Source organism: Myotis myotis, unplaced genomic scaffold, assembly GCF_014108235.1.
Source record: "Myotis myotis isolate mMyoMyo1 unplaced genomic scaffold, mMyoMyo1.p scaffold_m19_p_4, whole genome shotgun sequence".
Lineage (NCBI taxonomy): Eukaryota > Metazoa > Chordata > Mammalia > Chiroptera > Vespertilionidae > Myotis > Myotis myotis.
Window position 1 is genome coordinate 119,373,041 of NW_023416346.1, and position 10,835 is coordinate 119,383,875.

The window sequence follows — 10,835 nt, forward strand, 5'->3', positions numbered from 1 at the left end:
TCTTGAAAGAGAGGGAACTAAGAATTAGAAAGTTTAATGAGCCTGCCCATGGTCATACCAAATAGTTAAACACAAAGATTCATTTGACCAAAAATTCCTATTTCTTTTTCAAGGCCAATTTTAAACGTAATTACCCACTCTGTGAAGCCTCCCAGACACCACAGGTGATTAGAGGCTCCATATTCAGTGGAGCTATAGCTCTTTAGGATACCACTGTGTGTTTTAGTTATTGGTAATGATGCCCTAGCTAGAAGGTGGTTTTCCAAACCTTAAGAAAACCATGTCTTCTTCACCTAATCCTCAGTGCTTAGTATAACACAAAGAGATCTTTGATACACATTTAGTAGATGCCTTAATTGATTCATAGATGATATTTTTTAGTACAAATCATATAAATACCCTCTGGCAGTATAGGGAAACAGAAGAATCATGGTGCCAAGAAGGTAGACAGAACTCCGGGTGAATCTTCTGACACTGAGTCACCTTGGATAGGACACTTCACCTCACTGAGTCTCCACTTCTTTATCTGCCAAGGTTTGCTTCTGCAACCACATAGTTAAGGCTACTTTCCAAAAGTTTGATTCAACTATAGTCAGAGAATGGGAAAGAATAAAGAGGCAAATAAAAGTAAGAGGTAGTGCCCTAGCTGGTTTGGCTCAGTGGATAGAGCTTCGGCCTGTGGACAGAAGGTTCCCAAGTTCAATTCCGATCAAGGGCACGTGCCTGGGTTGCGGGCTCGGTCCAACCTGCAGGAGGCAGCCAATCAATGATTCCCTCTCATCATTGATGTTTCTACCTCTCTCTTCCTCCCCCTTTCTCTCTGAAATCAATAAAATATATATATTTTTTTAAAAGTAAGAGGTAGAAAGGGACCTTGGCAAGTTTCATCATGTGACCAGAACTATAATTTAGAGGCTCTATAATTAATCATTTAGGGAACAACATTCAAAGGCCTACAATGAATAAAATGCTAGTCTCTGAGCATGTAGCTGAATAAAAACACATTCTCTCTAGTCTATAACATAGCATATCAGTTGTTTGGTGCAAAGAGGGAGGATATTCCTGAATGTCACATGTTTTATTACTAGCACCTCAATGGAGGAAAAAAATTTTTCCCAGTACAATGCCTGCTCAAACTTGAATATTTTCCAACTTCTATGGTGGTGGTGATATTGCAAAATACACAGCACTCCCACGTCAGAGACACTGATGAACAACCTAGGTCCCCATCTACCTACCCTTCCACCTCATGCACATATATCACTTGATAACCACAGATCTACACAGATTCCAACCCAAGACAGCTCAAATGGAAACTGTCATTCTTTTGCTCTCCGTCTCAGAAAAGATGGATGCTGACCAAACCCTGGTCAGAATGGGAACCTGGGTAAATAATCTACCCACTCCTGGACATCAAGCAAGATATTAAAGAGTTTCAATATTACTGTCATTTCCTTTACTGGCAGGGAGCGATAAATGAAACATACGTTCCTATTATCTGCCCACCCTTCAGAGTGATGGATTACCTGAATGGGAAGGGATATTGCTGCTGGGCTCCAGAGGATTATAGATATCTCTTCATGAATGTTAATATCAAATGGTGGGGCCAAATTGCCACAGTTGAGGCAAGAAGTCTCTGGTAATTCATTCTTCCTTTATTTTGTGTTCCAAAACATAAGCAATGTCTTTTGCCTTCTCCCATCTCCCACATACTTTTCCTTTAGAAAGTAGGGACTAACATCATCACTCCTTCACTAATGGCAGCATTGGTCCTAATTTGAGGCTTAAAATCAGGATAATATGTTTTGAATAGAGCTTGAAGGCAGCTGGACATTGACACTCTGCTATAAAGGAATATTGGTAATGTTTTGCGGACCAGAAAGTTAACCTCATCTGTCATAGTGAAAAATTTTAACAAGGAGAATACTGCAAAAAAAAAAAAAGCATCTAGTTATTAATGCTAATAATAAGGTTTTGATTAACTAAAATGGCCTGGAAGTGAAATTTTTGCAGAAAATAAAGTTACCCTCCAAAACACTCTATTTCACCATTTGCAGTTCAGACTTTTAAAACTGGTTTTCCTATCAATAAATCCGCGTTACTCCTTATCAACTGAAGGCGGTATAGTATCCGCAAGTCCTCATTGCAAAGGTGACTATGCTTCAGATGAAGGTTGAAAGGTGAAAAAAAAACATGTGTGCCAGAAGCCGGTCCATCCTTGCTGCTTGACACAGTCGCTGCAGGATAGAAACATCTGCACAGCATATGTTTCAAGGGACCTGGCGTATATAGCATACTGTTCTTAATATGTTTGCTCCCCTTAGCGCTGTGTGTTTTAACCAAGGTCACCTCTCCGAGAAAGGTTGTTTCCCCAGGTAGGGATTTTTCCCTGAAGTTAGGGAGGGGATGAAACTCCTTAACTAAGTGCCAGGCGGGTAGTTAATCACTTTAACTACAAACAATCATGCTTAAGCTACATAATCTTTACTCCCTGGAATGGAGATAAGAAACGCCCTAACCTTTGTAATAGAAATTGACAGGATTAAAATCAACTGGTATAAATACGGATGTAACAAGACAATAAGCAGCAGAACCTCTCTGGAGATCCAGACCAGAACTTGGCTGGAGATCCTGGCTAGAGATCCTGGCTAGGCTGCTGATCAACTGAACACTGTCTCTGTGTCCTTCCTTCTTCGCCGACTCCGTCTACGCCTTTGGGAACCCCTGGACCCTGGCATCTGGCGCCCGAACAGAGACCCCTAGGTAAGCCCCACTCTCGGGATGGATAGGACTCCACTGTAGGAAGAGGGTGGATAGTCTTCGCTGACTCCGTCCACACCTTTGGGAACCCCTGGACCTGCTGGGGTTGGACCCCAGCACATGTGAACAATCAGCCTTGATGGATCTGACCCAGGACCATTCCCTGGAATTGTTTTATTAACTAAATCCCTAATGTCAATTGGTTTCCTGGCCACTGGCCTCTCTGTCTTCTAAGTCTAGGCCAAAGCAATTCCCAGCATTTGGGTTCACTAAGTCAGATTTTATGGAAGGAGGAGGCAATGGCAGTGCTTTGTGGAAGACTGTTGCGTTCCTTTAGAACCCAAACTTTAAAAAAAAAGATCTAAAGGAGATTTTTGAAGTCCAACATGGAGTGATTTTAAGACAGGGACACATACTACATCTCTTTGCCTTCTGCCCACCTTGCCCCACCCTAACAGTCTTTGAAGATAGACAAATGGCTGTGAATTTTCAGTCAGCAAGGTGCTAACCACTGGCTGCTTTTACAGTGGGCAAAATACTGCTATAAATGACAGACTGCAGGGATCATTAAGACTATAGACCAAAAGTCCACAAAAACATATGTTCCTGGAAAATAATCCTAAACCAATTTGGTCCAGCTTGATTTATAAGAGAAATAAAAATATTCTAAAAATTAAGTTATGGGGATTTTCTTTTCATGACCCTGAAGAAGTACCATTTGTGCTGTGCACTAAAATTCCCCAGATTTGTTGCAGACAATTCAGTCTGAGAACAATCTGTTGTGGATTCATTTAAAATCCCTGTTCAGGGAGCATCAGGGATGCCCACAACAGCTGAGCTAGAAGAGTGCTCAGAGAAGGGGAAATAAAAACAATAGGGGTGCATTCCTGACTGTATTAACAACGTCAGACTCTTTCATGTGAAAGATCAAATTGTGCCTTTGTAAAGGTTTAGCTTTTCAGATTTCACCTCTGAGACTATGAGGGAGAATATACTTTTTAAATTTGAAACAGTTGATGACTTTTTCAAAGAACCAAGCCAATGTGATACAATGTGATAGCAGTTGAGAGGTTATATCTATACTAGGATATATGATTTTCCCTGAATCCAATCTATACTGATAGATGAAACACTACTTAAATATCCATTCACTGGCTGTCTCCAAGAATTGGAAGCTGTTTTTTCCATGATGAAAGATCTAATATTCATAATAACAGTTCACCACATTAAAAATGAAAAAATGTCTAGTGCATCAACCTAAATTAAACTTCAGCAAATGTTCAGACTTAGATAAGTTTCTATTGGAACTGAAGAAAAATCCTTTAAATAGCTGATCAAGACCAAATTTGAGTTGCTTATCGTATTACATATGCAAAATGAGCTAGCACTCATTTCCCTAGGGTGTTCATGATCTTTTGACATAATATATCAGAACTTGAAAATGTGCGATTTCTAGTGGTTATTCAATGGTTATATGACATCACAGTTTTGTGCAAACTCAGAATCTCTCTGTACCATCACCACTTGGGTTCCCAGCTGCTTGCTCTGCCTCAGCCACTTCCATGCCCCATCAACTCCCCTCAAAGCTGTGTGGTTCCACCATCTGGGATCAATCAATTACGTGCCTCAGAAATGCTGGATGCATTGCCCTAGCCTCTGCCATGCAGCCCGGTGACCAGCCATTTGCCTGGTTTCTGACTCCTACACTGAATTAGGAAGGAACACCGCTCCACAGGTCATGAGAAAGAGCATCCTCTTAGATAACAAAGGATCATGATGATACAATCTAGAAGTGTGGGAGAATTCACTCTCTTTGGGGCAAACCCTATCCAACAGGAAACAGGAGATGGGAGGGAGCCTAGCACATAAATTCTCTCTCCATCTTCCCTCCTGTGAACTGTTTGGAGGCACAATTTATCCACACAGCTTGTACACATGCATCCATAGATATCCTGACTAAGTGGACACATCTGCTAAGTGATCAGTTTTGTCTCTTTGGGGCTCGTTGTGAAATCCTGCCACACATCATCTTGCATTGCTTCCCTTCCTCCCTGCGTTACCTCCTTTGTCCTCACTTTCACTGCCCTGGACTTGTACCTCCCCAGTAAAGTATTAGCACTTAATCCTTGCCACACACTCTAGAGAATCTGAGCTCAGACAGTTCGTTAGAAATCACTTCTACATTTTCAAATGCATGTATTTCTCAGCCAAATAATGGGGCAAAGTGAGTTCCCAAAGCAATCGCAGTCAAGTTATTAACGTATATTTGAAATTTTTATATTTACTAGTATATGAAATGAGAAAATAATGTTGCTCCATTTAAACTCTAAAATGTCAATGAAGAAATGGCTATTGACTGTTATTTTGCTATGTTCTGAGGGAAGAGTGTGATAAGGTCTTATTTTGTCAGATCACTTAAATTTTATGGTGGTCATGGGATTTATGTGAACTTTGGAGTCACAGAAAATGTGGATAATATCTTAGTTTTGCCACTGACTTAGCTGTGAGATCTAAATTACTTAAACACTCTGAGTTTTGTTCCCCAATCTATAATGTGGCACTAATAATACACACTTCGTAATGTTGTAAACTACCAGCCCTATGCTTAGAGCAGTGAGAGTGTTCAGTAATCGGTAGCTATATACATTATTACTACAGCTTTCCAATTAAGCAAGAAAAAAAAAAAGTCAGGTTTCTTGCAGAACTTTTAGAAGAGCTGTTCACATTTGAATTATGAAGAGGTATTTTGCTTACAAGTGGTAGAATTGGAACTAAAGCTTAAATAACAAAGAAAAATTGCTGACTCGGTACAGAGAGAAGAATGGATCTGGCCTCAAATGTCAACAGGTCCAATGCTTTGGTTTGTGCCTTCTTACTCTCCATCCATCAGGCCTACTTCCCTCTACACATTGGCTCCATTTTCTCCATGATGTCCACCAGCATGACCAGCCTTAGCCCGTCTCAGCTTAGCAACCCCAGAGAAAGACAAAGAAGGGGCTCTTCTCTGCATCTACATATCTGTTCTACAGGTAGGACACGTAGGGCCTCTTTGACCAATCCTAGTTGTTAGGGCGATGACATACTAGGATTGGCCAAGTTTGATCATTTGTCCCCCCTGATAGTCAAGGGGACAAACTCTTTTATATGCAGAAGAGGGCCAAGAAAGTTTCCGAGGCATACATGTGTGTAGATGTGTGCACACACAAGCCACTGTGCAGAGATCACCAAACTTTTTCTGTAAAGGGACAAATAGAAAATAGCTTAAGTTTTGAAGGCCACATAAGGTTCTAGTTGCATATATTTTTGTGTTTTTCTTTGATTTTTACAACCCTTTAAAAAATAAATAAAAACATTCTTAGCTGGCTGGCTATATAAAAACAATCCCCAAGCCATACTTTGCCAACCACTGCAATATAGTATAATGCAGCAAAATGAATACAAAGAAATGTTCATCATGGAATTGGTGATGTGTTGGATACAGGTATAAATGTTTAAACTTCAGAATACTACATTACTGAGGAAGTACCTGGTAGGGCAGGGGAGTAAGAAAACTATTTCTATCCAGCAGTCAAACATTTTTGAGCACCACCCCTGGAAATTCCAAAATTAACAGCACATTCACAAATTGGGCATTGTATTTTAAAGGCTCCAAGCAACCTATATTTTGTATATCAGTATGTAATTAGAGGGAAAGAGGAATATAATAGATATTCTAGGACCTCAAAGGGGGCAATAAAAAGAAGAGGACAAAAGGAGAACTTTTTATACAAATGTCTATCCTTCCCTATAAAGTATTCTGAATATTAAATAATGGGAGTAGAGGCAGATTTAAACGTTTGCTGCCCTAATGAATTCAATTCCAAATCTGTTTTAATATTAGACATCTTTATGAATATTAATGCTCTTCAACATAACTAGAGAAAAGAATATTCAGCATCCCTTCACCACTCCACCCACTTCCTCTCTCATTGCTCCTCTGCCCTTCTAATGTAGTTTTCTAAGAGTAAGATAAAACATTGAAAAGTGTAAGGGTACTGCTCACGATTAAACGAATATAGCAAAGTAAGTCACTATTTAAAAGAATCCACATCACTGAATGTCATTTCTGAAGATCTATTCATTAACATCAGACCACTGGTTTTTAAATCAGAGAGTCTATGAATTTGCATGGAATAAAAATGTATTTTCACTAATCACTAACTTAAATTTAGCATTTACTTGAGTTTTAAAATGGTTAACAAACCACAGTAGTATTAGCAGTACCTGTGACTCTGTCGTGAAATCACAGATATTCTCATATTACATCTTATATAAATTACATCTTCATATTACTTCTTACATATTATACTGAATATGTTTCAGATATCTCAAAATATCATCTCTGCTCATAACTACTTAGAGATTACAATACATTTTAACTCACCACTAGATCTAGTTATAGACAATGTTAATAAAAACACATATTACTATCAAATTTGTTTTTTTAATTTTTTGACAACTCTACTTCAACGTAATTGGTTTCCTTTGTAAGGCAATGTATTTTGTTTTGTGCATTTAAAGATGTTTTTCTGAGAAGTGTGACATAGGGCTCAACATCCCAGAAAAGACATGATGAAATAAAACTTTTTTAAAAACTACTGATTTACACAAAGTTGACTATATCTCACTGGAAATATTTTCTTCTCATGGTTTTCTCAGCTTCATACTCTCCTGATTGTCCCTCTGCCTCACTGGCCAATCCATTCTGCTGATTTCTCCTCTTTGCTTTGGCTTCTATATTGGAGTGTTCAATGGCTCACTCCTGGGTCCCTCTCTCTTCTCTATCTGAACTCTACCTGGTGATCTCATTCCATCCATGGCCTTAAAGACCACTGATAAGCTTATAATTCAAGATCTCCTTCTTCAGCCTATTGTATCTAGTCCTGACATCTCTACTTGAAGATCTGATAGGAATCTCATGCTTAAAATGGCCATCAGAGAACTTTTGATTACCCTACCATTACCAAAACCTATGCTTCTGCCAGTTTTCTTTATCTTAGGAAATGGAACCACCCTCTAAATCAATTGCTCAATCAAAACATATCTTTGATTCCTATTTTTCTCCCTCATGCTTCATATTCAATCCATCATCAAGTTTTATCAACTCTACCTTCAAAATACATCCTGAATTTTTCTACGTCTCTTCCTCACCCCTGCTACCGCCCTAGTTCTAGCCACAGTAATCTATCACCTAAAATTATACAGAGGCCTTCTAAATCATTTTCCTACATCTACTACTGTCCTCTAACAATTAAATTTAAATAGAGTAATAAGAATTATCTTAAAAATATGAAATATTGCAGAACTTTGAACAAAAGAAAAAGATTAATATAACAAAAAAAGATTAATAAACATTTAAATCTACCAGTCAGTAATCTTTTTATATGAGTGAATCAAATCATTGTTATTTATCTGCCTAAAATAATTACTATCCATTGTATTTAGAATAAATTATCAACTCTTTGCCATGGCTTACAAGGCCCTATCTGATTTAGTCCTTGCCCATATCTATAACCTTGTCCCCCACCCCACTTCCTCTCTCCCACCACAGAAGTCAGTGACTTCACAGATGTTCCTAAAACCAACCAAGCTCACTCGCACCTCAGAAGCTTTGCATTAATTATTCCCTCTACCAGGAATTCTCTTCTACCAGATCTTTGCATGGCTGGATCTTTCTTATCCCAGCTTAAAACCTCATGAAAAGACCTTTTCTGTTCACCCAACCTAAGGAATTCACCCACTAATCCCTCTCTAGCATATCAAACTATTTTCTCTTCATCATAATATTTAAAATGGATATTTTTATTTATTATTTATTTGCCTGTTTATTCCTGTAAACATCTACCACCTCACATACACATGCATAGCTGTGCATATACTATAAATTATATATATAGAGACTCTATGAGAGGTGGGACATTGTCAGACCTGAATAACCTTTTACCTCTAGCACCTAGTAGGTGCTCAATAAATTACTGGAGAAGGAAAAAGAGAGAGCTGATTAGGGAGAGGAAGGAGGAAAAGAAGGAAGGAATTTAATATTTTTAAAGTACTCCATTTTATAAAAATATGTCATAAAAATATTTCAAGCAATAGACAAATCTCAATGGACATTTCCAGAGGATTAAATTGTTCATGGTACCCATTAACTTAAAAAAAAAATCATACTCGGATCTTAAGGAAAAGAGGCAATTATAAAAGATGAAGGCTGAACAATTGCTATTAGAGCTCGAGGCCTAATTGCAAAGTGTGCCACCCACTCATCTTTCCACCACTCTTGTCTTCACCAACAATGCCAAGCAAACCATGAAGAACACAGTGTGGTCACTCAACCAGAGAACAGTGCCCTGCCTTTCCACTCAGATGAGCTGGTCATCTCCTAGAGAAAAATAAGCATTCACCAGAAAATCTTTAACTGGAGATAGAGCACAGACATAATTCCTACCGGTGAGAATTCTAAGGCTGTTCTCTCTCATGTTTTTAAAGATTTTAAGTATTGATGGATATGGTCATCAGACCTCAAAGGAATGTGCTTCAAGCTACACAACTGGAGTTAGGCTTCCTACTCTAATCCTCCACATGAAGAGGATTGCTTTAGAAAGCCTGGGTGGATTCAGAAGTGTTCAAATTGAGACATTTTCTCTGGGTGGTACCAGCCTGGGCCTCACATACTTATTTGAGAGGCATCATTTGGATGCCTATTATGTGCTACTCCATGCACTGTATGCTGGGGACTCAGAGATCCTGGTTCCATCTTAAGAAAAGAAACTTAACATCTATAAATTCAAATTCATACCTATAAAATAGGAACAAGGACAGAACTTCCAAGCTAACCCAGATCATTGACAAAATTTATTTCCTTGCAGTTAGCTTCTTCAAAGCTACCAAGGAGAATCTTCAGAGTGATCCTACTGGCAAGACAGAGTTTATACAGAGTGGGGGAAAGTAGGTTTACACTTGTCATATGGAAAACAATATAATAAATAATAATACAAGAATAAACTCTGTTTTGCATACTCACAATTGTAAGCTTAGTTTTTCTCCACCCTCATCATGAGAATGGCATCCCAACATGTTTCCCATATTCCATTGGCTAGAAGTAACAGATTCCAAAATCAAGGGGAGAAAATTATTCAAAATTGTAAACACCAGGAGATGGGATCATGGAGGCCACCTTAAAGTTTGTCCACCACAGTTGGGGATAAAGACAAGTAAATAGACACAACAGTGTATGATAAATGCTATGATGGTCAAGTACAGAATGGTATGTCTATAATTTTTACTGGGTGGGTGGGTGTTGGTGGTTAAAGACTTCCTAGAGTAATAACCATAAGCTGAGACAAAGAGAATGTGTACATGTTTTCCATGTGTGTATTGGGGCAGAAAGCCTGATAGAATGAAAAATACTTCATAAGTAAAAAATAATGCATATGGCCAAACAATGTTTCAACTATGTTTAGTGTTCTATAAATTGCTAACATCTTAACAAGAGAAAATTCTCCATAATGGGCACAAGGTCAGGCTCAATAAGTTTAAATGCTTTCTTAAGTCAATATCTAAAGGAAAATGTATTAAACTATGTTCCTCACTCTTAGAGAAAAATGTTTACAATTTGTCTAAAATAGAAAAGATTTCCATTTTATGAGTTCCCATCATTTAAAATAGTGACCGCGTAAGAATTTAGTACATCCTTGGTTTTAAATAATCCCAGCTCAGATCCCAGCTCTTTGTCACTCTCTAGAGTAATTATCTTTGGAAAAGAAAGGCCCCATGGATGGGAGAGCACCAGCTGTTGAACACTTAATACTACATGCCAAGTGAATGGCCAATTACACAAATAAAATAGGTATCTAAGCCAGGTGGAATTGTTTACTCTAATTTGCTTATTCAAATTGGAATGTAGCCAGTTAGTTTTGTGGGATGTGCATGCAAAATAACAAATTATTACTGATTGTTAGACAATAGCCTCCTCTATGAGGTTTATACTGAACTTCCTCTTGGAGAAGACCCTGAAATTTGTTCTCTGCTAAATCCCT